Consider the following 23,388-nt stretch of genomic DNA (forward strand, 5'->3'; position numbering starts at 1 on the left):
AGTGGTGCTTTTTTTACCAGGTCAAATTCCTGTGTACATTTGGCGAAAAAGGACAATATCTGATAGCCTAGTATCAAGCTTGACAAAGGTCCAAATCAATGCACGTCCCTGGGTGGGCTTGAACCACCATCCTTTCGGTTAACAGCCGAACGCGCTAACCAATTGCGCCACAGAGACAGAGGCCTGCCATGCTCTTGGGTGGGCGTGGCCGTACATGTAACTCCGCCCCTACTTTCCTTCACATTCGTTTGGTGACCGTTTACAAATTACAGCAACTTCAGGTGTCAGTACGCATTTCCGTACAAAGAGTTGGAGCACTTTAAAAATAATCTAATTCTCTGGATTATTGACTTTTTGCTGTCGATTTGAATTGATTGTAGAGGTGTGCACAGTGGTGCTGTTTTTACCAGGTTAAATTCCTGTGTACATTTGGCAAAAAAGGACAATATCTGATAGCCTAGTATCAAGCTTGACAAAGGCCCTAATCAATGCACGTCCCTGGGTGTGCTTGAACCACCATCCTTTCGGTTAACAGCCGAACGCGCTAACCAATTGCGCCACAGAGACAGAGGCCTGCCATCCTTTCGGGTGGGCGTGGCCGTACATGTAACTCCACCCGTACTTTCCTTCACATTCGTTTGGTGACCGTTTACTAATTACAGCAACTTCAGGTGTCAGTACGCATTTCCGTACAAAGAGTTGGAGCACTTTAAAAATAATCTAATTCTCTGAATTATTGACTTTGTGCTGTTGATTTGAATTGTTTGTGGAGGTGTGAATGCACAGTGGTGCTGTTTTTACCAGGTTAAATTCCTGTGTACATTTGGCAAAAAAGGACAATATCTGATAGCCTAGTATCAAGCTTGACAAAGGTCCAAATCAATGCACGTCCCTGGGTGGGCTTGAACCACCATCCTTTCGGTTAACAGCCGAACGCGCTAACCAATTGCGCCACAGAGACAGAGGCCTGCCATGCTTTCGGGTGGGCGTGGCCGTACATGTAACTCCACCCGTACTTTCCTTCACATTCTTTTGGTGACCGTTTACAAATTACAGCAACTTCCGGTGTCAGTACGCATTTCCGTACAAAGAGTTGGAGCACTTTAAAAATAATCTAATTCTCTGAATTATTGACTTTGTGCTGTTGATTTGAATTGTTTGTGGAGGTGTGAATGCACAGTGGTGCTGTTTTTACCAGGTTAAATTCCTGTGTACATTTGGCAAAAAAGGACAATATCTGATAGCCTAGTATCAAGCTTGACAAAGGTCCAAATCAATGCACGTCCCTGGGTGGGCTTGAACCACCATCCTTTCGGTTAACAGCCGAACGCGCTAACCAATTGCGCCACAGAGACAGAGGCCTGCCATGCTCTTGGGTGGGCGTGGCCATACATGTAACTCCGCCCCTACTTTCCTTCACATTCGTTTGGTGACCGTTTACAAATTACAGCAACTTCAGGTGTCAGTACGCATTTCCGTACAAAGAGTTGGAGCACTTTAAAAATAATCTAATTCTCTGAATTATTGACTTTGTGCTGTTGATTTGAATTGTTTGTGGAGGTGTGAATGCACAGTGGTGCTGTTTTTACCAGGTTAAATTCCTGTGTACATTTGGCAAAAAAGGACAATATCTGATAGCCTAGTACCAAGCTTGACAAAGGTCCAAATCGATGCACGTCCCTGGGTGGGCTTGAACCACCATCCTTTCGGTTAACAGCCGAACGCGCTAACCAATGGCGCCACAGAGACAGATGCCTGCCATGCTCTTGGGTGGGCGTGGCCGTACATGTAACTCCGCCCCTACTTTCATTCACATTCGTTTGGTGACCGTTTACAAATTACAGCAACTTCAGGTGTCAGTACGCATTTCCGTACAAAGAGTTGGAGCATTTTAAAAATAATCTAATTCTCTGAATTATTGACTTTGTGCTGTCGATTTGAATTGTTTGTGGAGTTGTGAATGTACAGTGGTGCTGTTTTTACCAGGTTAAATTCCTCTGTACATTTGGCAAAAAAGGGCAATATCTGATAGCCTAGTGTTGTTATTAAGCTTGACAAAGGCCCTACTCAAGGCACGTCCCTGGGTGGGCTTGAACCACCATCCTTTCGGTTAACAGCCGAACGCGCTAACCAATTGCGCCACAGAGACAGAGGCCTGCCATGCTCTTGGGTGGGCGTGGCCCTACATGTAACTCCGCCCTTACTTTCCTTCACATTCGTTTAGTGACCGTTTACAAATTACAGCAACTTCAGGTGTCAGTACGCATTTCCGTACAAAGAGTTGGAGCACTTTAAAAATAATCTAATTCTCTGGATTATTGACTTTTTGCTGTCGATTTGAATTGTTTGTGGAGGTGTGAATGTACAGTGGTGCTGTTTTTACCAGGTTAAATTCCTGTGTACATTTGACAAAAAAGGACAATATCTGATAGCCTAGTATCAAGCTTGACAAAGGTCCAAATCAATGCACGTCCCGTGGGCTTGAACCACCATCCTTTCGGTTAACAGCCGAACGCGCTAACCAATTGCGCCACAGAGGCAGAGGCCTGCCATGCTCTTGGGTGGGCGTGGCCATACATGTAACTCCGCCCCTACTTTCCTTCACATTCGTTTGGTGACCGTTTACAAATTACAGCAACTTCAGGTGTCAGTACGCATTTCCGTACAAAGAGTTGGAGCACTTTAAAAATAATCTAATTCTCTGAATTATTGACTTTGTGCTGTTGATTTGAATTGTTTGTGGAGGTGTGAATGCACAGTGGTGCTGTTTTTACCAGGTTAAATTCCTGTGTACATTTGGCAAAAAAGGACAATATCTGATAGCCTAGTATCAAGCTTGACAAAGGTCCAAATCAATGCACGTCCCTGGGTGGGCTTGAACCACCATCCTTTCGGTTAACAGCCGAACGCGCTAACCAATTGTGCCACAGAGACAGAGGCCTGCCATGCTTTCGGGTGGGCGTGGCCGTACATGTAACTCCACCCGTACTTTCCTTCACATTCTTTTGGTGACCGTTTACAAATTACAGCAACTTCCGGTGTCAGTACGCATTTCCGTACAAAGAGTTGGAGCACTTTAAAAATAATCTAATTCTCTGAATTATTGACTTTGTGCTGTTGATTTGAATTGTTTGGGGAGGTGTGAATGCACAGTGGTGCTGTTTTTACCAGGTTAAATTCCTGTGTACATTTGGCAAAAAAGGACAATATCTGATAGCCTAGTATCAAGCTTGACAAAGGTCCAAATCAATGCACGTCCCTGGGTGGGCTTGAACCACCATCCTTTCGGTTAACAGCCGAACGCGCTAACCAATTGCGCCACAGAGACAGAGGCCTGCCATGCTCTTGGGTGGGCGTGGCCATACATGTAACTCCGCCCCTACTTTCCTTCACATTCGTTTGGTGACCGTTTACAAATTACAGCAACTTCAGGTGTCAGTACGCATTTCCGTACAAAGAGTTGGAGCACTTTAAAAATAATCTAATTCTCTGAATTATTGACTTTGTGCTGTTGATTTGAATTGTTTGTGGAGGTGTGAATGCACAGTGGTGCTGTTTTTACCAGGTTAAATTCCTGTGTACATTTGGCAAAAAAGGACAATATCTGATAGCCTAGTACCAAGCTTGACAAAGGTCCAAATCGATGCACGTCCCTGGGTGGGCTTGAACCACCATCCTTTCGGTTAACAGCCGAACGCGCTAACCAATTGCGCCACAGAGACAGATGCCTGCCATGCTCTTGGGTGGGCGTGGCCGTACATGTAACTCCGCCCCTACTTTCCTTCACATTCGTTTGGTGACCGTTTACAAATTACAGCAACTTCAAGTGTCAGTACGCATTTCCGTACAAAGAGTTGGAGCACTTTAAAAATAATCTAATTCTCTGGATTATTGACTTTTTGCTGTCGATTTGAATTGTTTGTGGAGGTGTGAATGTACAGTGGTGCTGTTTTTACCAGGTTAAATTCCTGTGTACATTTGGCAAAAAAGGACAATATCTGATAGCCTAGTATCAAGCTTGACAAAGGTCCAAATCAATGCACGTCCCTGGGTGGGCTTGAACCACCATCCTTTCGGTTAACAGCCGAACGCGCTAACCAATTGCGCCACAGAGACAGAGGCCTGCCATGCTTTTGGGTGGGCGTGGCCGTACATGTAACTCCACCCGTACTTTCCTTCACATTCGTTTGGTGACCGTTTACAAATTACAGCAACTTCAGGTGTCAGTACGCATTTCCGTACAAAGAGTTGGAGCACTTTAAAAATAATCTAATTCTCTGGATTATTGACTTTTTGCTGTCGATTTGAATTGTTTGTGGAGGTGTGAATGTACACTGGTGCTGTTTTTACCAGGTTAAATTCCTGTGTACATTTGGCAAAAAAGGACAATATCTGATAGCCTAGTATCAAGCTTGACAAAGGCCCTAATCAATGCACGTCCCTGGGTGTGCTTGAACCACCATCCTTTCGGTTAACAGCCGAACGCGCTAACCAATTGCGCCACAGAGACAGAGGCCTGCCATCCTTTCGGGTGGGCGTGGCCGTACATGTAACTCCACCCGTACTTTCCTTCACATTCGTTTGGTGACCGTTTACTAATTACAGCAACTTCAGGTGTCAGTACGCATTTCCGTACAAAGAGTTGGAGCACTTTAAAAATAATCTAATTCTCTGAATTATTGACTTTGTGCTGTTGATTTGAATTGTTTGTGGAGGTGTGAATGCACAGTGGTGCTGTTTTTACCAGGTTAAATTCCTGTGTACATTTGGCAAAAAAGGACAATATCTGATAGCCTAGTATCAAGCTTGACAAAGGTCCAAATCAATGCACGTCCCTGGGTGGGCTTGAACCACCATCCTTTCGGTTAACAGCCGAACGCGCTAACCAATTGCGCCACAGAGACAGAGGCCTGCCATGCTCTTGGGTGGGCGTGGCCGTACATGTAACTCCGCCCTTACTTTCCTTCACATTGGTTTAGTGACCGTTTACAAATTACAGCAACTTCAGGTGTCAGTACGCATTTCCGTACAAAGAGTTGGAGCACTTTAAAAATAATCTAATTCTCTGAATTATTGACTTTTTGCTGTCCATTTGAATTGTTTGTGGAGGTGTGAATGTACAGTGGTGCTGTTTTTACCAGGTTAAATTCCTGTGTACATTTGGCAAAAAAGGACAATATCTGATAGCCTAGTATCAAGCTTGACAAAGGTCCAAATCAATGCACGTCCCTGGGTGGGCTTGAACCACCATCCTTTCGGTTAACAGCCGAACGCGCTAACCAATTGCGCCACAGAGACAGAGGCCTGCCATGCTCTTGGGTGGGCGTGGCCGTACATGTAACTCCGCCCCTACTTTCCTTCACATTCGTTTGGTGACCGTTTACAAATTACAGCAACTTCAAGTGTCAGTACGCATTTCCGTACAAAGAGTTGGAGCATTTAAAAAATAATCTAATTCTCTGAATTATTGACTTTGTGCTGTCGATTTGAATTGATTGTAGAGGTGTGCACAGTGGTGCTGTTTTTACCAGGTTAAATTCCTGTGTACATTTGGCAAAAAAGGACAATATCTGATAGCCTAGTATCAAGCTTGACAAAGGTCCAAATCAATGCACGTCCCTGGGTGGGCTTGAACCACCATCCTTTCGGTTAACAGCCGAACGCGCTAACCAATTGCGCCACAGAGACATAGGCCTGCCATGCTCTTGGGTGGGCGTGGCCATACATGTAACTCCGCCCCTACTTTCCTTCACATTCGTTTGGTGACCGTTTACAAATTACAGCAACTTCAGGTGTCAGTACGCATTTCCGTACAAAGAGTTGGAGCACTTTAAAAATAATCTAATTCTCTGAATTATTGACTTTGTGCTGTTGATTTGAATTGTTTGTGGAGGTGTGAATGCACAGTGGTGCTGTTTTTACCAGGTTAAATTCCTGTGTACATTTGGCAAAAAAGGACAATATCTGATAGCCTAGTATCAAGCTTGACAAAGGCCCTAATCAATGCACGTCCCTGGGTGGGCTTGAACCACCATCCTTTCGGTTAACAGCCGAACGCGCTAACCAATTGCGCCACAGATACAGAGGCCTGCCATGCTATTGGGTGGGCGTGGCCGTACATGTAACTCCACCCGTACTTTCCTTCACATTCGTTTGGTGACCGTTTACAAATTACAGCAACTTCAGGTGTCAGAACGCATTTCCGTACAAAGAGTTGGAGCACTTTAAAAATAATCTAATTCTCTGAATTATTGACTTTGTGCTGTTGATTTGAATTGTTTGTGGAGGTGTGAATGCACAGTGGTGCTTTTTTTACCAGGTCAAATTCCTGTGTACATTTGGCGAAAAAGGACAATATCTGACAGCCTAGTATCAAGCTTGACAAAGGTCCAAATCAATGCACGTCCCTGGGTGGGCTTGAACCACCATCCTTTCGGTTAACAGCCGAACGCGCTAACCAATTGCGCCACAGAGACAGAGGCCTGCCATGCTCTTGGGTGGGCGTGGCCATACATGTAACTCCGCCCCTACTTTCCTTCACATTCGTTTGGTGACCGTTTACAAATTACAGCAACTTCAGGTGTCAGTACGCATTTCCGTACAAAGAGTTGGAGCACTTTAAAAATAATCTAATTCTCTGAATTATTGACTTTGTGCTGTTGATTTGAATTGTTTGTGGAGGTGTGAATGCACAGTGGTGCTGTTTTTACCAGGTTAAATTCCTGTGTACATTTGGCAAAAAAGGACAATATCTGATAGCCTAGTACCAAGCTTGACAAAGGTCCAAATCGATGCACGTCCCTGGGTGGGCTTGAACCACCATCCTTTCGGTTAACAGCCGAACGCGCTAACCAATGGCGCCACAGAGACAGATGCCTGCCATGCTCTTGGGTGGGCGTGGCCGTACATGTAACTCCGCCCCTACTTTCCTTCACATTCGTTTGGTGACCGTTTACAAATTACAGCAACTTCAGGTGTCAGTACGCATTTCCGTACAAAGAGTTGGAGCACTTTAAAAATAATCTAATTCTCTGAATTATTGACTTTGTGCTGTTGATTTGAATTGTTTGTGGAGGTTTGAATGCACAGTGGTGCTGTTTTTACCAGGTTAAATTCCTGTGTACATTTGGCAAAAAAGGACAATATCTGATAGCCTAGTACCAAGCTTGACAAAGGTCCAAATCGATGCACGTCCCTGGGTGGGCTTGAACCACCATCCTTTCGGTTAACAGCCGAACGCGCTAACCAATTGCGCCACAGAGACAGATGCCTGCCATGCTCTTGGGTGGGCGTGGCCGTACATGTAACTCCGCCCCTACTTTCCTTCACATTCGTTTGGTGACCGTTTACAAATTACAGCAACTTCAAGTGTCAGTACGCATTTCCGTACAAAGAGTTGGAGCATTTTAAAAATAATCTAATTCTCTGAATTATTGACTTTGTGCTGTCGATTTGAATTGATTGTAGAGGTGTGCACAGTGGTGCTGTTTTTACCAGGTTAAATTCCTCTGTACATTTGGCAAAAAAGGGCAATATCTGATAGCCTAGTGTTGTTATTAAGCTTGACAAAGGCCCTACTCAAGGCACGTCCCTGGGTGGGCTTGAACCACCATCCTTTCGGTTAACAGCCGAACGCGCTAACCAATTGCGCCACAGAGACAGAGGCCTGCCATGCTCTTGGGTGGGCGTGGCCGTACATGTAACTCCGCCCTTACTTTCCTTCACATTCGTTTAGTGACCGTTTACAAATTACAGCAACTTCAGGTGTCAGTACGCATTTCCGTACAAAGAGTTGGAGCACTTTAAAAATAATCTAATTCTCTGAATTATTTACTTTGTGCTGTTGATTTGAATTGTTTGTGGAGGTGTGAATGCACAGTGGTGCTGTTTTTACCATGTTAAATTCCTGTGTACATTTGGCGAAAAAAAGGACAATATCTGATAATGTAGTATCAAGCTTGACAAAGGTCCAAATCCATGCACGTCCCTGGGTGGGCTTGAACCACCATCCTTTCGGTTAACAGCCGAACGCGCTAACCAATTGCGCCACAGAGACAGAGGCCTGCCATGCTCGTGGGTGGGCGTGGCCGTACATGTAACTCCGCCCCTACTTTCCTTCACATTCGTTTGGTGACCGTTTACAAATTACAGCAACTTCAGGTGTCAGTACGCATTTCCGTACAAAGAGTTGGAGCATTTTAAAAATAATCTAATTCTCTGAATTATTGACTTTGTGCTGTCGATTTCAATTGTTTGTGGAGTTGTGAATGTACAGTGGTGCTGTTTTTACCAGGTTAAATTCCTGTGTACATTTGGCAAAAAAGGGCAATATCTGATAGCCTAGTGTTGTTATTAAGCATGACAAAGGCCCTAATCAATGCACGTCCCTGGGTGGTCTTGAACCACCATCCTTTCGGTTAACAGCCGAACGCGCTAACCAATTGCGCCACAGATACAGAGGCCTGCCATGCTATTGGGTGGGCGTGGCCGTACATGTAACTCCACCAGTACTTTCCTTCACATTCGTTTGGTGACCGTTTACAAATTACAGCAACTTCAGGTGTCAGTACGCATTTCCGTACAAAGAGTTGGAGCACTTTAAAAATAATCTAATTCTCTGAATTATTGACTTTGTGCTGTTGATTTGAATTGTTTGTGGAGGTGTGAATGCACAGTGGTGCTTTTTTTACCAGGTCAAATTCCTGTGTACATTTGGCGAAAAAGGACAATATCTGATAGCCTAGTATCAAGCTTGACAAAGGTCCAAATCAATGCACGTCCCTGGGTGGGCTTGAACCACCATCCTTTCGGTTAACAGCCGAACGCGCTAACCAATTGCGCCACAGAGACAGAGGCCTGCCATGCTCTTGGGTGGGCGTGGCCGTACATGTAACTCCGCCCCTACTTTCCTTCACATTCGTTTGGTGACCGTTTACAAATTACAGCAACTTCAGGTGTCAGTACGCATTTCCGTACAAAGAGTTGGAGCACTTTAAAAATAATCTAATTCTCTGGATTATTGACTTTTTGCTGTCGATTTGAATTGTTTGTGGAGGTGTGAATGTACAGTGGTGCTGTTTTTACCAGGTTAAATTCCTGTGTACATTTGGCAAAAAAGGACAATATCTGATAGCCTAGTATCAAGCTTGACAAAGGTCCAAATCAATGTACGTCCCTGGGTGGGCTTGAACCACCATCCTTTCGGTTAACAGCCGAACGCGCTAACCAATTGCGCCACAGAGACAGAGGCCTGCCATGCTTTCGGGTGGGCGTGGCCGTACATGTAACTCCACCCGTACTTTCCTTCACATTCGTTTGGTGACCGTTTACAAATTACAGCAACTTCAGGTGTCAGTACGCATTTCCGTACAAAGAGTTGGAGCACTTTAAAAATAATCTAATTCTCTGGATTATTGACTTTTTGCTGTCGATTTGAATTGTTTGTGGAGGTGTGAATGTACAGTGGTGCTTTTTTTACCAGGTTAAATTCCTGTGTACATTTGGCAAAAAAGGACAATATCTGATAGCCTAGTATCAAGCTTGACAAAGGCCCTAATCAATGCACGTCCCTGGGTGTGCTTGAACCACCATCCTTTCGGATAACAGCCGAACGCGCTAACCAATTGCGCCACAGAGACAGAGGCCTGCCATGCTCTTGGGTGGCCGTACATGTAACTCCGCCCCTACTTTCCTTCACATTCGTTTGGTGACCGTTTACAAATTACAGCAACTTCAGGTGTCAGTACGCATTTCCGTACAAAGAGTTGGAGCACTTTAAAAATAATCTAATTCTCTGGATTATTGACTTTTTGCTGTCGATTTGAATTGTTTGTGGAGGTGTGAATGTACAGTGGTGCTGTTTTTACCAGGTTAAATTCCTGTGTACATTTGGCAAAAAAGGACAATATCTGATAGCCTAGTATCAAGCTTGACAAAGGTCCAAATCAATGTACGTCCCTGGGTGGGCTTGAACCACCATCCTTTCGGTTAACAGCCGAACGCGCTAACCAATTGCGCCACAGAGACAGAGGCCTGCCATGCTTTCGGGTGGGCGTGGCCGTACATGTAACTCCACCCGTACTTTCCTTCACATTCGTTTGGTGACCGTTTACAAATTACAGCAACTTCAGGTGTCAGTACGCATTTCCGTACAAAGAGTTGGAGCACTTTAAAAATAATCTAATTCTCTGGATTATTGACTTTTTGCTGTCGATTTGAATTGTTTGTGGAGGTGTGAATGTACAGTGGTGCTTTTTTTACCAGGTTAAATTCCTGTGTACATTTGGCAAAAAAGGACAATATCTGATAGCCTAGTATCAAGCTTGACAAAGGCCCTAATCAATGCACGTCCCTGGGTGTGCTTGAACCACCATCCTTTCGGTTAACAGCCGAACGCGCTAACCAATTGCGCCACAGAGACAGAGGCCTGCCATCCTTTCGGGTGGGCGTGGCCGTACATGTAACTCCACCCGTACTTTCCTTCACATTCGTTTGGTGACCGTTTACTAATTACAGCAACTTCAGGTGTCAGTACGCATTTCCGTACAAAGAGTTGGAGCACTTTAAAAATAATCTAATTCTCTGAATTATTGACTTTGTGCTGTTGATTTGAATTGTTTGTGGAGGTGTGAATGCACAGTGGTGCTGTTTTTACCAGGTTAAATTCCTGTGTACATTTGGCAAAAAAGGACAATATCTGATAGCCTAGTATCAAGCTTGACAAAGGTCCAAATCAATGCACGTCCCTGGGTGGGCTTGAACCACCATCCTTTCGGTTAACAGCCGAACGCGCTAACCAATTGCGCCACAGAGACAGAGGCCTGCCATGCTCTTGGGTGGGCGTGGCCGTACATGTAACTCCACCCGTACTTTCCTTCACATTCTTTTGGTGACCGTTTACAAATTACAGCAACTTCAGGTGTCAGTACGCATTTCCGTACAAAGAGTTGGAGCACTTTAAAAATAATCTAATTCTCTGAATTATTGACTTTGTGCTGTTGATTTGAATTGTTTGTGGAGGTGTGAATGCACAGTGGTGCTGTTTTTACCAGGTTAAATTCCTGTGTACATTTGGCAAAAAAGGACAATATCTGATAGCCTAGTATCAAGCTTGACAAAGGTCCAAATCAATGCACGTCCCTGGGTGGGCTTGAACCACCATCCTTTCGGTTAACAGCCGAACGCGCTAACCAATTGCGCCACAGAGACAGAGGCCTGCCATGCTTTCGGGTGGGCGTGGCCGTACATGTAACTCCACCCGTACTTTCCTTCACATTCTTTTGGTGACCGTTTACAAATTACAGCAACTTCCGGTGTCAGTACGCATTTCCGTACAAAGAGTTGGAGCACTTTAAAAATAATCTAATTCTCTGAATTATTGACTTTGTGCTGTTGATTTGAATTGTTTGTGGAGGTGTGAATGCACAGTGGTGCTGTTTTTACCAGGTTAAATTCCTGTGTACATTTGGCAAAAAAGGACAATATCTGATAGCCTAGTATCAAGCTTGACAAAGGTCCAAATCAATGCATGTCCCTGGGTGGGCTTGAACCACCATCCTTTCGGTTAACAGCCGAACGCGCTAACCAATTGCGCCACAGAGACAGAGGCCTGCCATGCTCTTGGGTGGGCGTGGCCGTACATGTAACTCCGCCCCTACTTTCCTTCACATTCGTTTGGTGACCGTTTACAAATTACAGCAACTTCAGGTGTCAGTACGCATTTCCGTACAAAGAGTTGGAGCACTTTAAAAATAATCTAATTCTCTGGATTATTGACTTTTTGCTGTCGATTTGAATTGTTTGTGGAGGTGTGAATGCACAGTGGTGCTGTTTTTACCAGGTTAAATTCCTGTGTACATTTGGCAAAAAAGGACAATATCTGATAGCCTAGTACCAAGCTTGACAAAGGTCCAAATCGATGCACGTCCCTGGGTGGGCTTGAACCACCATCCTTTCGGTTAACAGCCGAACGCGCTAACCAATTGCGCCACAGAGACAGATGCCTGCCATGCTCTTGGGTGGGCGTGGCCGTACATGTAACTCCGCCCCTACTTTCATTCACATTCGTTTGGTGACCGTTTACAAATTACAGCAACTTCAGGTGTCAGTACGCATTTCCGTACAAAGAGTTGGAGCATTTTAAAAATAATCTAATTCTCTGAATTATTGACTTTGTGCTGTCGATTTGAATTGTTTGTGGAGTTGTGAATGTACAGTGGTGCTGTTTTTACCAGGTTAAATTCCTGTGTACATTTGGCAAAAAAGGGCAATATCTGATAGCCTTGTGTTGTTATTAAGCATGACAAAGGCCCTAATCAATGCACGTCCCTGGGTGGTCTTGAACCACCATCCTTTCGGTTAACAGCCGAACACGCTAACCAATTGCGCCACAGATACAGAGGCCTGCCATGCTATTGGGTGGGCGTGGCCGTACATGTAACTCCACCCGTACTTTCCTTCACATTCGTTTGGTGACCGTTTACAAATTACAGCAACTTCAGGTGTCAGAACGCATTTCCGTACAAAGAGTTGGAGCACTTTAAAAATAATCTAATTCTCTGAATTATTGACTTTGTGCTGTTGATTTGAATTGTTTGTGGAGGTGTGAATGCACAGTGGTGCTTTTTTTACCAGGTCAAATTCCTGTGTACATTTGGCGAAAAAGGACAATATCTGATAGCCTAGTATCAAGCTTGACAAAGGTCCAAATCAATGCACGTCCCTGGGTGGGCTTGAACCACCATCCTTTCGGTTAACAGCCGAACGCGCTAACCAATTGCGCCACAGAGACAGAGGCCTGCCATGCTCTTGGGTGGGCGTGGCCGTACATGTAACTCCGCCCCTACTTTCCTTCACATTCGTTTGGTGACCGTTTACAAATTACAGCAACTTCAGGTGTCAGTACGCATTTCCGTACAAAGAGTTGGAGCACTTTAAAAATAATCTAATTCTCTGGATTATTGACTTTTTGCTGTCGATTTGAATTGTTTGTGGAGGTGTGAATGTACAGTGGTGCTGTTTTTACCAGGTTAAATTCCTGTGTACATTTGGCAAAAAAGGACAATATCTGATAGCCTAGTATCAAGCTTGACAAAGGCCCTACTCAAGGCACGTCCCTGGGTGGGCTTGAACCACCATCCTTTCGGTTAACAGCCGAACGCGCTAACCAATTGCGCCACAGAGACAGAGGCCTGCCATGCTCTTGGGTGGGCGTGGCCCTACATGTAACTCCACCCGTACTTTCCTTCACATTCGTTTAGTGACCGTTTACAAATTACAGCAACTTCAGGTGTCAGTACGCATTTCCGTACAAAGAGTTGGAGCACTTTAAAAATAATCTAATTCTCTGGATTATTGACTTTTTGCTGTCGATTTGAATTGTTTGTGGAGGTGTGAATGTACAGTGGTGCTTTTTTTACCAGGTTAAATTCCTGTGTACATTTGGCAAAAAAGGACAATATCTGATAGCCTAGTATCAAGCTTGACAAAGGCCCTAATCAATGCACGTCCCTGGGTGTGCTTGAACCACCATCCTTTCGGTTAACAGCCGAACGCGCTAACCAATTGCGCCACAGAGACAGAGGCCTGCCATCCTTTCGGGTGGGCGTGGCCGTACATGTAACTCCACCCGTACTTTCCTTCACATTCGTTTGGTGACCGTTTACTAATTACAGCAACTTCAGGTGTCAGTACGCATTTCCGTACAAAGAGTTGGAGCACTTTAAAAATAATCTAATTCTCTGAATTATTGACTTTGTGCTGTTGATTTGAATTGTTTGTGGAGGTGTGAATGCACAGTGGTGCTGTTTTTACCAGGTTAAATTCCTGTGTACATTTGGCAAAAAAGGACAATATCTGATAGCCTAGTATCAAGCTTGACAAAGGTCCAAATCAATGCACGTCCCTGGGTGGGCTTGAACCACCATCCTTTCGGTTAACAGCCGAACGCGCTAACCAATTGCGCCACAGAGACAGAGGCCTGCCATGCTCTTGGGTGGGCGTGGCCGTACATGTAACTCCGCCCTTACTTTCCTTCACATTGGTTTAGTGACCGTTTACAAATTACAGCAACTTCAGGTGTCAGTACGCATTTCCGTACAAAGAGTTGGAGCACTTTAAAAATAATCTAATTCTCTGAATTATTGACTTTTTGCTGTCCATTTGAATTGTTTGTGGAGGTGTGAATGTACAGTGGTGCTGTTTTTACCAGGTTAAATTCCTGTGTACATTTGGCAAAAAAGGACAATATCTGATAGCCTAGTATCAAGCTTGACAAAGGTCCAAATCAATGCACGTCCCTGGGTGGGCTTGAACCACCATCCTTTCGGTTAACAGCCGAACGCGCTAACCAATTGCGCCACAGAGACAGAGGCCTGCCATGCTCTTGGGTGGGCGTGGCCGTACATGTAACTCCACCCGTACTTTCCTTCACATTCGTTTGGTGACCGTTTACAAATTACAGCAACTTCAAGTGTCAGTACACATTTACGTACAAAGAGTTGGAGCACTTTAGAAATAATCTAATTCTCTGAATTATTGACTTTGTGCTGTCGATTTGAATTGTTTGTGGAGGTGTGAATGCACAGTGGTGCTGTTTTTACCAGGTTAAATTCCTGTGTACATTTGGCAAAAAAGGACAATATCTGATAGCCTAGTGTTGTTATTAAGCTTGACAAAGGCCCTAATCAATGCACGTCCCTGGGTGGGCTTGAACCACCATCCTTTCGGTTAACAGCCGAACGGGCTAACCAATTGCGCCACAGAGACAGAGGCCTGCCATGCTCTTGGGTGGGCGTGGCCGTACATGTAACTCCGCCCCTACTTTCCTTCACATTCGTTTGGTGACCGTTTACAAATTACAGCAACTTCAAGTGTCAGTACGCATTTCCGTACAAAGAGTTGGAGCATTTAAAAAATAATCTAATTCTCTGAATTATTGACTTTGTGCTGTCGATTTGAATTGATTGTAGAGGTGTGCACAGTGGTGCTGTTTTTACCAGGTTAAATTCCTCTGTACATTTGGCAAAAAAGGGCAATATCTGATAGCCTAGTGTTGTTATTAAGCTTGACAAAGGCCCTACTCAAGGCACGTCCCTGGGTGGGCTTGAACCACCATCCTTTCGGTTAACAGCCGAACGCGCTAACCAATTGCGCCACAGAGACAGAGGCCTGCCATGCTCTTGGGTGGGCGTGGCCCTACATGTAACTCCGCCCTTACTTTCCTTCACATTCGTTTAGTGACCGTTTACAAATTACAGCAACTTCAGGTGTCAGTACGCATTTCCGTACAAAGAGTTGGAGCACTTTAAAAATAATCTAATTCTCTGGATTATTGACTTTTTGCTGTCGATTTGAATTGTTTGTGGAGGTGTGAATGTACAGTGGTGCTGTTTTTACCAGGTTAAATTCCTGTGTACATTTGACAAAAAAGGACAATATCTGATAGCCTAGTATCAAGCTTGACAAAGGTCCAAATCAATGCACGTCCCTGGGTGGGCTTGAACCACCATCCTTTCGGTTAACAGCCGAACGCGCTAACCAATTGCGCCACAGAGACAGAGGCCTGCCATGCTCTTGGGTGGGCGTGGCCATACATGTAACTCCGCCCCTACTTTCCTTCACATTCGTTTGGTGACCGTTTACAAATTACAGCAACTTCAGGTGTCAGTACGCATTTCCGTACAAAGAGTTGGAGCACTTTAAAAATAATCTAATTCTCTGAATTATTGACTTTGTGCTGTTGATTTGAATTGTTTGTGGAGGTGTGAATGCACAGTGGTGCTGTTTTTACCAGGTTAAATTCCTGTGTACATTTGGCAAAAAAGGACAATATCTGATAGCCTAGTATCAAGCTTGACAAAGGTCCAAATCAATGCACGTCCCTGGGTGGGCTTGAACCACCATCCTTTCGGTTAACAGCCGAACGCGCTAACCAATTGCGCCACAGAGACAGAGGCCTGCCATGCTTTCGGGTGGGCGTGGCCGTACATGTAACTCCACCCGTACTTTCCTTCACATTCTTTTGGTGACCGTTTACAAATTACAGCAACTTCCGGTGTCAGTACGCATTTCCGTACAAAGAGTTGGAGCACTTTAAAAATAATCTAATTCTCTGAATTATTGACTTTGTGCTGTTGATTTGAATTGTTTGTGGAGGTGTGAATGCACAGTGGTGCTGTTTTTACCAGGTTAAATTCCTGTGTACATTTGGCAAAAAAGGACAATATCTGATAGCCTAGTATCAAGCTTGACAAAGGTCCAAATCAATGCACGTCCCTGGGTGGGCTTGAACCACCATCCTTTCGGTTAACAGCCGAACGCGCTAACCAATTGCGCCACAGAGACAGAGGCCTGCCATGCTCTTGGGTGAGCGTGGCCATACATGTAACTCCGCCCCTACTTTCCTTCACATTCGTTTGGTGACCGTTTACAAATTACAGCAACTTCAGGTGTCAGTACGCATTTCCGTACAAAGAGTTGGAGCACTTTAAAAATAATCTAATTCTCTGAATTATTGACTTTGTGCTGTTGATTTGAATTGTTTGTGGAGGTGTGAATGCACAGTGGTGCTGTTTTTACCAGGTTAAATTCCTGTGTACATTTGGCAAAAAAGGACAATATCTGATAGCCTAGTACCAAGCTTGACAAAGGTCCAAATCGATGCACGTCCCTGGGTGGGCTTGAACCACCATCCTTTCGGTTAACAGCCGAACGCGCTAACCAATTGCGCCACAGAGACAGATGCCTGCCATGCTCTTGGGTGGGCGTGGCCGTACATGTAACTCCGCCCCTACTTTCATTCACATTCGTTTGGTGACCGTTTACAAATTACAGCAACTTCAGGTGTCAGTACGCATTTCCGTACAAAGAGTTGGAGCATTTTAAAAATAATCTAATTCTCTGAATTATTGACTTTGTGCTGTCGATTTGAATTGTTTGTGGAGTTGTGAATGTACAGTGGTGCTGTTTTTACCAGGTTAAATTCCTGTGTACATTTGGCAAAAAAGGGCAATATCTGATAGCCTAGTGTTGTTATTAAGCATGACAAAGGCCCTAATCAATGCACGTCCCTGGGTGGTCTTGAACCACCATCCTTTCGGTTAACAGCCGAACGCGCTAACCAATTGCGCCACAGATACAGAGGCCTGCCATGCTATTGGGTGGGCGTGGCCGTACATGTAACTCCACCCGTACTTTCCTTCACATTCGTTTGGTGACCGTTTACAAATTACAGCAACTTCAGGTGTCAGTACGCATTTCCGTACAAAGAGTTGGAGCACTTTAAAAATAATCTAATTCTCTGAATTATTGACTTTGTGCTGTTGATTTGAATTGTTTGTGGAGGTGTGAATGCACAGTGGTGCTTTTTTTACCAGGTCAAATTCCTGTGTACATTTGGCAAAAAAGGACAATATCTGATAGCCTAGTATCAAGCTTGACAAAGGTCCAAATCAATGCACGTCCCTGGGTGGGCTTGAACCACCATCCTTTCGGTTAACAGCCGAACGCGCTAACCAATTGCGCCACAGAGACAGAGGCCTGCCATGCTCTTGGGTGGGCGTGGCCGTACATGTAACTCCGCCCTTACTTTCCTTCACATTGGTTTAGTGACCGTTTACAAATTACAGCAACTTCAGGTGTCAGTACGCATTTCCGTACAAAGAGTTGGAGCACTTTAAAAATAATCTAATTCTCTGAATTATTGACTTTTTGCTGTCCATTTGAATTGTTTGTGGAGGTGTGAATGTACAGTGGTGCTGTTTTTACCAGGTTAAATTCCTGTGTACATTTGGCAAAAAAGGACAATATCTGACAGCCTAGTATCAAGCTTGACAAAGGTCCAAATCAATGCATGTCCCTGGGTGGGCTTGAACCACCATCCTTTCGGTTAACAGCCGAACGCGCTAACCAATTGCGCCACAGAGACAGAGGCCTGCCATGCTCTTGGGTGGGCGTGGCCGTACATGTAACTCCGCCCCTACTTTCCTTCACATTCGTTTGGTGACCGTTTACAAATTACAGCAACTTCAGGTGTCAGTACGCATTTCCGTACAAAGAGTTGGAGCACTTTAAAAATAATCTAATTCTCTGGATTATTGACTTTTTGCTGTCGATTTGAATTGTTTGTGGAGGTGTGAATGTACAGTGGTGCTGTTTTTACCAGGTTAAATTCCTGTGTACATTTGGCAAAAAAGGACAATATCTGATAGCCTAGTATCAAGCTTGACAAAGGTCCAAATCAATGCACGTCCCTGGGTGGGCTTGAACCACCATCCTTTCGGTTAACAGCCGAACGCGCTAACCAATTGCGCCACAGAGACAGAGGCCTGCCATGCTTTCGGGTGGGCGTGGCCGTACATGTAACTCCACCCGTACTTTCCTTCACATTCTTTTGGTGACCGTTTACAAATTACAGCAACTTCCGGTGTCAGTACGCATTTCCGTACTAAAGAGTTGGAGCACTTTAAAAATAATCTAATTCTCTGAATTATTGACTTTGTGCTGTTGATTTGAATTGTTTGTGGAGGTGTGAATGCACAGTGGTGCTGTTTTTACCAGGTTAAATTCCTGTGTACATTTGGCAAAAAAGGACAATATCTGATAGCCTAGTATCAAGCTTGACAAAGGTCCAAATCAATGCATGTCCCTGGGTGGGCTTGAACCACCATCCTTTCGGTTAACAGCCGAACGCGCTAACCAATTGCGCCACAGAGACAGAGGCCTGCCATGCTCTTGGGTGGGCGTGGCCGTACATGTAACTCCGCCCCTACTTTCCTTCACATTCGTTTGGTGACCGTTTACAAATTACAGCAACTTCAGGTGTCAGTACGCATTTCCGTACAAAGAGTTGGAGCACTTTAAAAATAATCTAATTCTCTGGATTATTGACTTTTTGCTGTCGATTTGAATTGTTTGTGGAGGTGTGAATGCACAGTGGTGCTGTTTTTACCAGGTTAAATTCCTGTGTACATTTGGCAAAAAAGGACAATATCTGATAGCCTAGTACCAAGCTTGACAAAGGTCCAAATCGATGCACGTCCCTGGGTGGGCTTGAACCACCATCCTTTCGGTTAACAGCCGAACGCGCTAACCAATTGCGCCACAGAGACAGATGCCTGCCATGCTCTTGGGTGGGCGTGGCCGTACATGTAACTCCGCCCCTACTTTCATTCACATTCGTTTGGTGACCGTTTACAAATTACAGCAACTTCAGGTGTCAGTACGCATTTCCGTACAAAGAGTTGGAGCATTTTAAAAATAATCTAATTCTCTGAATTATTGACTTTGTGCTGTCGATTTGAATTGTTTGTGGAGTTGTGAATGTACAGTGGTGCTGTTTTTACCAGGTTAAATTCCTGTGTACATTTGGCAAAAAAGGGCAATATCTGATAGCCTAGTGTTGTTATTAAGCATGACAAAGGTCCAAATCAATGCACGTCCCTGGGTGGGCTTGAACCACCATCCTTTCGGTTAACAGCCGAACGCGCTAACCAATTGCGCCACAGAGACAGAGGCCTGCCATGCTCTTGGGTGGGCGTGGCCATACATGTAACTCCGCCCCTACTTTCCTTCACATTCGTTTGGTGACCGTTTACAAATTACAGCAACTTCAGGTGTCAGTACGCATTTCCGTACAAAGAGTTGGAGCACTTTAAAAATAATCTAATTCTCTGAATTATTGACTTTGTGCTGTTGATTTGAATTGTTTGTGGAGGTGTGAATGCACAGTGGTGCTGTTTTTACCAGGTTAAATTCCTGTGTACATTTGGCAAAAAAGGACAATATCTGATAGCCTAGTATCAAGCTTGACAAAGGTCCAAATCAATGCACGTCCCTGGGTGGGCTTGAACCACCATCCTTTCGGTTAACAGCCGAACGCGCTAACCAATTGCGCCACAGAGACAGAGGCCTGCCATGCTCTTGGGTGGGCGTGGCCGTACATGTAACTCCGCCCCTACTTTCCTTCACATTCGTTTGGTGACCGTTTACAAATTACAGCAACTTCAAGTGTCAGTACGCATTTCCGTACAAAGAGTTGGAGCATTTTAAAAATAATCTAATTCTCTGAATTATTGACTTTGTGCTGTCGATTTGAATTGATTGTAGAGGTGTGCACAGTGGTGCTGTTTTTACCAGGTTAAATTCCTCTGTACATTTGGCAAAAAAGGGCAATATCTGATAGCCTAGTGTTGTTATTAAGCTTGACAAAGGCCCTACTCAAGGCACGTCCCTGGGTGGGCTTGAACCACCATCCTTTCGGTTAACAGCCGAACGCGCTAACCAATTGCGCCACAGAGACAGAGGCCTGCCATGCTCTTGGGTGGGCGTGGCCGTACATGTAACTCCGCCCTTACTTTCCTTCACATTCGTTTAGTGACCGTTTACAAATTACAGCAACTTCAGGTGTCAGTACGCATTTCCGTACAAAGAGTTGGAGCACTTTAAAAATAATCTAATTCTCTGAATTATTTACTTTGTGCTGTTGATTTGAATTGTTTGTGGAGGTGTGAATGCACAGTGGTGCTGTTTTTACCATGTTAAATTCCTGTGTACATTTGGCGAAAAAAAGGACAATATCTGATAATGTAGTATCAAGCTTGACAAAGGTCCAAATCCATGCACGTCCCTGGGTGGGCTTGAACCACCATCCTTTCGGTTAACAGCCGAACGCGCTAACCAATTGCGCCACAGAGACAGAGGCCTGCCATGCTCTTGGGTGGGCGTGGCCGTACATGTAACTCCGCCCCTACTTTCCTTCACATTCGTTTGGTGACCGTTTACAAATTACAGCAACTTCAGGTGTCAGTACGCATTTCCGTACAAAGAGTTGGAGCATTTTAAAAATAATCTAATTCTCTGAATTATTGACTTTGTGCTGTCGATTTTAATTGTTTGTGGAGTTGTGAATGCACAGTGGTGCTGTTTTTACCAGGTTAAATTCCTGTGTACATTTGGCAAAAAAGGGCAATATCTGATAGCCTAGTGTTGTTATTAAGCTTGACAAAGGTCCAAATCAACGCACGTCCCTGGGTGGGCTTGAACCACCATCCTTTCGGTTAACAGCCGAACGCGCTAACCAATTGCGCCACAGAGACAGAGGCCTGCCATGCTCTTGGGTGGGCGTGGCCATACATGTAACTCCGCCCCTACTTTCCTTCACATTCGTTTGGTGACCGTTTACAAATTACAGCAACTTCAGGTGTCAGTACGCATTTCCGTACAAAGAGTTGGAGCACTTTAAAAATAATCTAATTCTCTGAATTATTGACTTTGTGCTGTTGATTTGAATTGTTTGTGGAGGTGTGAATGCACAGTGGTGCTGTTTTTACCAGGTTAAATTCCTGTGTACATTTGGCGAAAAAAAGGACAATATCTGATAATGTAGTATCAAGCTTGACAAAGGTCCAAATCAATGCACGTCCCTGGGTGGGCTTGAACCACCATCCTTTCGGTTAACAGCCGAACGCGCTAACCAATTGCGCCACAGAGACAGAGGCCTGCTATGCTCTTGGGTGGGCGTGGCCGTACATGTAACTCCGCCCTTACTTTCCTTCACATTCGTTTAGTGACCGTTTACAAATTACAGCAACTTAGGTGTCAGTACGCATTTACGTACAAAGAGTTGGAGCACTTTAAAAATAATCTAATTCTCTGAATTATTGACTTTGTGCTGTCGATTTGAATTGTTTGTGGAGGTGTGAATGCACAGTGGTGCTGTTTTTACCAGGTTAAATTCCTGTGTACATTTGGCAAAAAAGGACAATATCTGATAGCCTAGTGTTGTTATTAAGCTTGACAAAGGCCCTAATCAATGCACGTCCCTGGGTGGGCTTGAACCACCATCCTTTCGGTTAACAGCCGAACGCGCTAACCAATTGCGCCACAGAGACAGAGGCCTGCCATGCTCTTGGGTGGGCGTGGCCATACATGTTACTCCGCCCCTACTTTCCTTCACATTCGTTTGGTGACCGTTTACAAATTACAGCAACTTCAGGTGTCAGTACGCATTTCCGTACAAAGAGTTGGAGCATTTTAAAAATAATCTAATTCTCTGAATTATTGACTTTGTGCTGTCGATTTGAATTGTTTGTGGAGGTGTGAATGCACAGTGGTGCTGTTTTTACCAGGTTAAATTCCTGTGTACATTTGGCAAAAAAGGACAATATCTGATAGCCTAGTGTTGTTATTAAGCTTGACAAAGGCCCTAATCAATGCACGTCCCTGGGTGGGCTTGAACCACCATCCTTTCGGTTAACAGCCGAACGCGCTAACCAATTGCGCCACAGAGACAGAGGCCTGCCATGCTCTTGGGTGTGCGTGGCCGTACATGTAACTCTACCCGTACTTTCCTTCACATTCGTTTGGTGACCGTTTACAAATTACAGCAACTTCAGGTGTCAGTACGCATTTCCGTACAAAGAGTTGGAGCACTTTAAAAATAATCTAATTCTCTGAATTATTGACTTTGTGCTGTTGATTTGAATTGTTTGTGGAGGTGTGAATGCACAGTGGTGCTGTTTTTACCAGGTTAAATTCCTGTGTACATTTGGCGAAAAAAAGGACAATATCTGATAATGTAGTATCAAGCTTGACAAAGGTCCAAATCAATGCACGTCCCTGGGTGGGCTTGAACCACCATCCTTTCGGTTAACAGCCGAACGCGCTAACCAATTGCGCCACAGAGACAGAGGCCTGCCATGCTCTTGGGTGGGCGTGGCCGTACATGTAACTCCGCCCTTACTTTCCTTCACATTCGTTTAGTGACCGTTTACAAATTACAGCAACTTAGGTGTCAGTACGCATTTACGTACAAAGAGTTGGAGCACTTTAAAAATAATCTAATTCTCTGAATTATTGACTTTGTGCTGTCGATTTGAATTGTTTGTGGAGGTGTGAATGCACAGTGGTGCTGTTTTTACCAGGTTAAATTCCTGTGTACATTTGGCAAAAAAGGACAATATCTGATAGCCTAGTGTTGTTATTAAGCTTGACAAAGGCCCTAATCAATGCACGTCCCTGGGTGGGCTTGAACCACCATCCTTTCGGTTAACAGCCGAACGCGCTAACCAATTGCGCCACAGAGACAGAGGCCTGCCATGCTCTTGGGTGGGCGTGGCCATACATGTTACTCCGCCCCTACTTTCCTTCACATTCGTTTGGTGACCGTTTACAAATTACAGCAACTTCAGGTGTCAGTACGCATTTCCGTACAAAGAGTTGGAGCATTTTAAAAATAATCTAATTCTCTGAATTATTGACTTTGTGCTGTCGATTTGAATTGTTTGTGGAGGTGTGAATGCACAGTGGTGCTGTTTTTACCAGGTTAAATTCCTGTGTACATTTGGCAAAAAAGGACAATATCTGATAGCCTAGTGTTGTTATTAAGCT

At 44.5% G+C, this 23,388-nt stretch overlaps 58 non-coding genes across 58 annotated transcripts; all 58 read right to left on the minus strand.

Annotated features, from left to right (window-relative positions):
* Positions 1-103: 103 nt before the first annotated feature.
* Positions 104-177, minus strand: trnan-guu (transfer RNA asparagine (anticodon GUU)). The gene has a single exon. It is a non-coding gene; the product is annotated as a tRNA-Asn (tRNA).
* Positions 178-493: 316 nt separating this feature from the next.
* On the minus strand, positions 494-567 carry trnan-guu (transfer RNA asparagine (anticodon GUU)). Its single transcript has one exon. It is a non-coding gene; the product is annotated as a tRNA-Asn (tRNA).
* Positions 568-887: 320 nt separating this feature from the next.
* trnan-guu (transfer RNA asparagine (anticodon GUU)) lies at positions 888-961 on the minus strand. Its single transcript has one exon. It is a non-coding gene; the product is annotated as a tRNA-Asn (tRNA).
* A 320-nt stretch (positions 962-1,281) lies between these two features.
* On the minus strand, positions 1,282-1,355 carry trnan-guu (transfer RNA asparagine (anticodon GUU)). Its single transcript has one exon. It is a non-coding gene; the product is annotated as a tRNA-Asn (tRNA).
* A 320-nt stretch (positions 1,356-1,675) lies between these two features.
* On the minus strand, positions 1,676-1,749 carry trnan-guu (transfer RNA asparagine (anticodon GUU)). The gene has a single exon. It is a non-coding gene; the product is annotated as a tRNA-Asn (tRNA).
* A 326-nt stretch (positions 1,750-2,075) lies between these two features.
* Positions 2,076-2,149, minus strand: trnan-guu (transfer RNA asparagine (anticodon GUU)). Its single transcript has one exon. It is a non-coding gene; the product is annotated as a tRNA-Asn (tRNA).
* A 711-nt stretch (positions 2,150-2,860) lies between these two features.
* trnan-guu (transfer RNA asparagine (anticodon GUU)) lies at positions 2,861-2,934 on the minus strand. The gene has a single exon. It is a non-coding gene; the product is annotated as a tRNA-Asn (tRNA).
* A 320-nt stretch (positions 2,935-3,254) lies between these two features.
* Positions 3,255-3,328, minus strand: trnan-guu (transfer RNA asparagine (anticodon GUU)). Its single transcript has one exon. It is a non-coding gene; the product is annotated as a tRNA-Asn (tRNA).
* Positions 3,329-3,648: 320 nt separating this feature from the next.
* On the minus strand, positions 3,649-3,722 carry trnan-guu (transfer RNA asparagine (anticodon GUU)). The gene has a single exon. It is a non-coding gene; the product is annotated as a tRNA-Asn (tRNA).
* A 320-nt stretch (positions 3,723-4,042) lies between these two features.
* On the minus strand, positions 4,043-4,116 carry trnan-guu (transfer RNA asparagine (anticodon GUU)). Its single transcript has one exon. It is a non-coding gene; the product is annotated as a tRNA-Asn (tRNA).
* A 320-nt stretch (positions 4,117-4,436) lies between these two features.
* Positions 4,437-4,510, minus strand: trnan-guu (transfer RNA asparagine (anticodon GUU)). Its single transcript has one exon. It is a non-coding gene; the product is annotated as a tRNA-Asn (tRNA).
* A 320-nt stretch (positions 4,511-4,830) lies between these two features.
* Positions 4,831-4,904, minus strand: trnan-guu (transfer RNA asparagine (anticodon GUU)). Its single transcript has one exon. It is a non-coding gene; the product is annotated as a tRNA-Asn (tRNA).
* A 320-nt stretch (positions 4,905-5,224) lies between these two features.
* trnan-guu (transfer RNA asparagine (anticodon GUU)) lies at positions 5,225-5,298 on the minus strand. Its single transcript has one exon. It is a non-coding gene; the product is annotated as a tRNA-Asn (tRNA).
* A 316-nt stretch (positions 5,299-5,614) lies between these two features.
* Positions 5,615-5,688, minus strand: trnan-guu (transfer RNA asparagine (anticodon GUU)). The gene has a single exon. It is a non-coding gene; the product is annotated as a tRNA-Asn (tRNA).
* Positions 5,689-6,008: 320 nt separating this feature from the next.
* On the minus strand, positions 6,009-6,082 carry trnan-guu (transfer RNA asparagine (anticodon GUU)). The gene has a single exon. It is a non-coding gene; the product is annotated as a tRNA-Asn (tRNA).
* Positions 6,083-6,402: 320 nt separating this feature from the next.
* Positions 6,403-6,476, minus strand: trnan-guu (transfer RNA asparagine (anticodon GUU)). Its single transcript has one exon. It is a non-coding gene; the product is annotated as a tRNA-Asn (tRNA).
* A 320-nt stretch (positions 6,477-6,796) lies between these two features.
* trnan-guu (transfer RNA asparagine (anticodon GUU)) lies at positions 6,797-6,870 on the minus strand. Its single transcript has one exon. It is a non-coding gene; the product is annotated as a tRNA-Asn (tRNA).
* A 320-nt stretch (positions 6,871-7,190) lies between these two features.
* trnan-guu (transfer RNA asparagine (anticodon GUU)) lies at positions 7,191-7,264 on the minus strand. Its single transcript has one exon. It is a non-coding gene; the product is annotated as a tRNA-Asn (tRNA).
* A 322-nt stretch (positions 7,265-7,586) lies between these two features.
* On the minus strand, positions 7,587-7,660 carry trnan-guu (transfer RNA asparagine (anticodon GUU)). The gene has a single exon. It is a non-coding gene; the product is annotated as a tRNA-Asn (tRNA).
* A 322-nt stretch (positions 7,661-7,982) lies between these two features.
* trnan-guu (transfer RNA asparagine (anticodon GUU)) lies at positions 7,983-8,056 on the minus strand. Its single transcript has one exon. It is a non-coding gene; the product is annotated as a tRNA-Asn (tRNA).
* Positions 8,057-8,382: 326 nt separating this feature from the next.
* On the minus strand, positions 8,383-8,456 carry trnan-guu (transfer RNA asparagine (anticodon GUU)). Its single transcript has one exon. It is a non-coding gene; the product is annotated as a tRNA-Asn (tRNA).
* Positions 8,457-8,776: 320 nt separating this feature from the next.
* Positions 8,777-8,850, minus strand: trnan-guu (transfer RNA asparagine (anticodon GUU)). Its single transcript has one exon. It is a non-coding gene; the product is annotated as a tRNA-Asn (tRNA).
* Positions 8,851-9,170: 320 nt separating this feature from the next.
* On the minus strand, positions 9,171-9,244 carry trnan-guu (transfer RNA asparagine (anticodon GUU)). Its single transcript has one exon. It is a non-coding gene; the product is annotated as a tRNA-Asn (tRNA).
* A 320-nt stretch (positions 9,245-9,564) lies between these two features.
* trnan-guu (transfer RNA asparagine (anticodon GUU)) lies at positions 9,565-9,638 on the minus strand. Its single transcript has one exon. It is a non-coding gene; the product is annotated as a tRNA-Asn (tRNA).
* A 314-nt stretch (positions 9,639-9,952) lies between these two features.
* On the minus strand, positions 9,953-10,026 carry trnan-guu (transfer RNA asparagine (anticodon GUU)). The gene has a single exon. It is a non-coding gene; the product is annotated as a tRNA-Asn (tRNA).
* A 320-nt stretch (positions 10,027-10,346) lies between these two features.
* On the minus strand, positions 10,347-10,420 carry trnan-guu (transfer RNA asparagine (anticodon GUU)). Its single transcript has one exon. It is a non-coding gene; the product is annotated as a tRNA-Asn (tRNA).
* Positions 10,421-10,740: 320 nt separating this feature from the next.
* Positions 10,741-10,814, minus strand: trnan-guu (transfer RNA asparagine (anticodon GUU)). Its single transcript has one exon. It is a non-coding gene; the product is annotated as a tRNA-Asn (tRNA).
* Positions 10,815-11,134: 320 nt separating this feature from the next.
* On the minus strand, positions 11,135-11,208 carry trnan-guu (transfer RNA asparagine (anticodon GUU)). Its single transcript has one exon. It is a non-coding gene; the product is annotated as a tRNA-Asn (tRNA).
* Positions 11,209-11,528: 320 nt separating this feature from the next.
* On the minus strand, positions 11,529-11,602 carry trnan-guu (transfer RNA asparagine (anticodon GUU)). Its single transcript has one exon. It is a non-coding gene; the product is annotated as a tRNA-Asn (tRNA).
* A 320-nt stretch (positions 11,603-11,922) lies between these two features.
* On the minus strand, positions 11,923-11,996 carry trnan-guu (transfer RNA asparagine (anticodon GUU)). The gene has a single exon. It is a non-coding gene; the product is annotated as a tRNA-Asn (tRNA).
* Positions 11,997-12,322: 326 nt separating this feature from the next.
* On the minus strand, positions 12,323-12,396 carry trnan-guu (transfer RNA asparagine (anticodon GUU)). The gene has a single exon. It is a non-coding gene; the product is annotated as a tRNA-Asn (tRNA).
* Positions 12,397-12,716: 320 nt separating this feature from the next.
* trnan-guu (transfer RNA asparagine (anticodon GUU)) lies at positions 12,717-12,790 on the minus strand. Its single transcript has one exon. It is a non-coding gene; the product is annotated as a tRNA-Asn (tRNA).
* A 320-nt stretch (positions 12,791-13,110) lies between these two features.
* trnan-guu (transfer RNA asparagine (anticodon GUU)) lies at positions 13,111-13,184 on the minus strand. The gene has a single exon. It is a non-coding gene; the product is annotated as a tRNA-Asn (tRNA).
* A 320-nt stretch (positions 13,185-13,504) lies between these two features.
* On the minus strand, positions 13,505-13,578 carry trnan-guu (transfer RNA asparagine (anticodon GUU)). The gene has a single exon. It is a non-coding gene; the product is annotated as a tRNA-Asn (tRNA).
* A 320-nt stretch (positions 13,579-13,898) lies between these two features.
* On the minus strand, positions 13,899-13,972 carry trnan-guu (transfer RNA asparagine (anticodon GUU)). The gene has a single exon. It is a non-coding gene; the product is annotated as a tRNA-Asn (tRNA).
* Positions 13,973-14,292: 320 nt separating this feature from the next.
* trnan-guu (transfer RNA asparagine (anticodon GUU)) lies at positions 14,293-14,366 on the minus strand. The gene has a single exon. It is a non-coding gene; the product is annotated as a tRNA-Asn (tRNA).
* Positions 14,367-14,692: 326 nt separating this feature from the next.
* On the minus strand, positions 14,693-14,766 carry trnan-guu (transfer RNA asparagine (anticodon GUU)). Its single transcript has one exon. It is a non-coding gene; the product is annotated as a tRNA-Asn (tRNA).
* A 322-nt stretch (positions 14,767-15,088) lies between these two features.
* Positions 15,089-15,162, minus strand: trnan-guu (transfer RNA asparagine (anticodon GUU)). Its single transcript has one exon. It is a non-coding gene; the product is annotated as a tRNA-Asn (tRNA).
* Positions 15,163-15,482: 320 nt separating this feature from the next.
* trnan-guu (transfer RNA asparagine (anticodon GUU)) lies at positions 15,483-15,556 on the minus strand. The gene has a single exon. It is a non-coding gene; the product is annotated as a tRNA-Asn (tRNA).
* Positions 15,557-15,876: 320 nt separating this feature from the next.
* trnan-guu (transfer RNA asparagine (anticodon GUU)) lies at positions 15,877-15,950 on the minus strand. Its single transcript has one exon. It is a non-coding gene; the product is annotated as a tRNA-Asn (tRNA).
* A 320-nt stretch (positions 15,951-16,270) lies between these two features.
* On the minus strand, positions 16,271-16,344 carry trnan-guu (transfer RNA asparagine (anticodon GUU)). The gene has a single exon. It is a non-coding gene; the product is annotated as a tRNA-Asn (tRNA).
* Positions 16,345-16,664: 320 nt separating this feature from the next.
* On the minus strand, positions 16,665-16,738 carry trnan-guu (transfer RNA asparagine (anticodon GUU)). The gene has a single exon. It is a non-coding gene; the product is annotated as a tRNA-Asn (tRNA).
* A 326-nt stretch (positions 16,739-17,064) lies between these two features.
* Positions 17,065-17,138, minus strand: trnan-guu (transfer RNA asparagine (anticodon GUU)). Its single transcript has one exon. It is a non-coding gene; the product is annotated as a tRNA-Asn (tRNA).
* A 320-nt stretch (positions 17,139-17,458) lies between these two features.
* trnan-guu (transfer RNA asparagine (anticodon GUU)) lies at positions 17,459-17,532 on the minus strand. The gene has a single exon. It is a non-coding gene; the product is annotated as a tRNA-Asn (tRNA).
* Positions 17,533-17,852: 320 nt separating this feature from the next.
* Positions 17,853-17,926, minus strand: trnan-guu (transfer RNA asparagine (anticodon GUU)). Its single transcript has one exon. It is a non-coding gene; the product is annotated as a tRNA-Asn (tRNA).
* Positions 17,927-18,246: 320 nt separating this feature from the next.
* On the minus strand, positions 18,247-18,320 carry trnan-guu (transfer RNA asparagine (anticodon GUU)). The gene has a single exon. It is a non-coding gene; the product is annotated as a tRNA-Asn (tRNA).
* Positions 18,321-18,641: 321 nt separating this feature from the next.
* On the minus strand, positions 18,642-18,715 carry trnan-guu (transfer RNA asparagine (anticodon GUU)). The gene has a single exon. It is a non-coding gene; the product is annotated as a tRNA-Asn (tRNA).
* A 320-nt stretch (positions 18,716-19,035) lies between these two features.
* On the minus strand, positions 19,036-19,109 carry trnan-guu (transfer RNA asparagine (anticodon GUU)). The gene has a single exon. It is a non-coding gene; the product is annotated as a tRNA-Asn (tRNA).
* Positions 19,110-19,435: 326 nt separating this feature from the next.
* On the minus strand, positions 19,436-19,509 carry trnan-guu (transfer RNA asparagine (anticodon GUU)). Its single transcript has one exon. It is a non-coding gene; the product is annotated as a tRNA-Asn (tRNA).
* Positions 19,510-19,829: 320 nt separating this feature from the next.
* trnan-guu (transfer RNA asparagine (anticodon GUU)) lies at positions 19,830-19,903 on the minus strand. Its single transcript has one exon. It is a non-coding gene; the product is annotated as a tRNA-Asn (tRNA).
* Positions 19,904-20,225: 322 nt separating this feature from the next.
* Positions 20,226-20,299, minus strand: trnan-guu (transfer RNA asparagine (anticodon GUU)). Its single transcript has one exon. It is a non-coding gene; the product is annotated as a tRNA-Asn (tRNA).
* A 322-nt stretch (positions 20,300-20,621) lies between these two features.
* trnan-guu (transfer RNA asparagine (anticodon GUU)) lies at positions 20,622-20,695 on the minus strand. The gene has a single exon. It is a non-coding gene; the product is annotated as a tRNA-Asn (tRNA).
* Positions 20,696-21,021: 326 nt separating this feature from the next.
* On the minus strand, positions 21,022-21,095 carry trnan-guu (transfer RNA asparagine (anticodon GUU)). Its single transcript has one exon. It is a non-coding gene; the product is annotated as a tRNA-Asn (tRNA).
* Positions 21,096-21,417: 322 nt separating this feature from the next.
* On the minus strand, positions 21,418-21,491 carry trnan-guu (transfer RNA asparagine (anticodon GUU)). Its single transcript has one exon. It is a non-coding gene; the product is annotated as a tRNA-Asn (tRNA).
* Positions 21,492-21,816: 325 nt separating this feature from the next.
* Positions 21,817-21,890, minus strand: trnan-guu (transfer RNA asparagine (anticodon GUU)). The gene has a single exon. It is a non-coding gene; the product is annotated as a tRNA-Asn (tRNA).
* Positions 21,891-22,216: 326 nt separating this feature from the next.
* Positions 22,217-22,290, minus strand: trnan-guu (transfer RNA asparagine (anticodon GUU)). The gene has a single exon. It is a non-coding gene; the product is annotated as a tRNA-Asn (tRNA).
* Positions 22,291-22,612: 322 nt separating this feature from the next.
* On the minus strand, positions 22,613-22,686 carry trnan-guu (transfer RNA asparagine (anticodon GUU)). Its single transcript has one exon. It is a non-coding gene; the product is annotated as a tRNA-Asn (tRNA).
* A 325-nt stretch (positions 22,687-23,011) lies between these two features.
* Positions 23,012-23,085, minus strand: trnan-guu (transfer RNA asparagine (anticodon GUU)). Its single transcript has one exon. It is a non-coding gene; the product is annotated as a tRNA-Asn (tRNA).
* Between the last annotated feature and the right edge of the window lie 303 nt (positions 23,086-23,388).

This window comes from Cololabis saira, chromosome 4, assembly GCF_033807715.1.
Source record: "Cololabis saira isolate AMF1-May2022 chromosome 4, fColSai1.1, whole genome shotgun sequence".
NCBI lineage: Eukaryota > Metazoa > Chordata > Actinopteri > Beloniformes > Belonidae > Cololabis > Cololabis saira.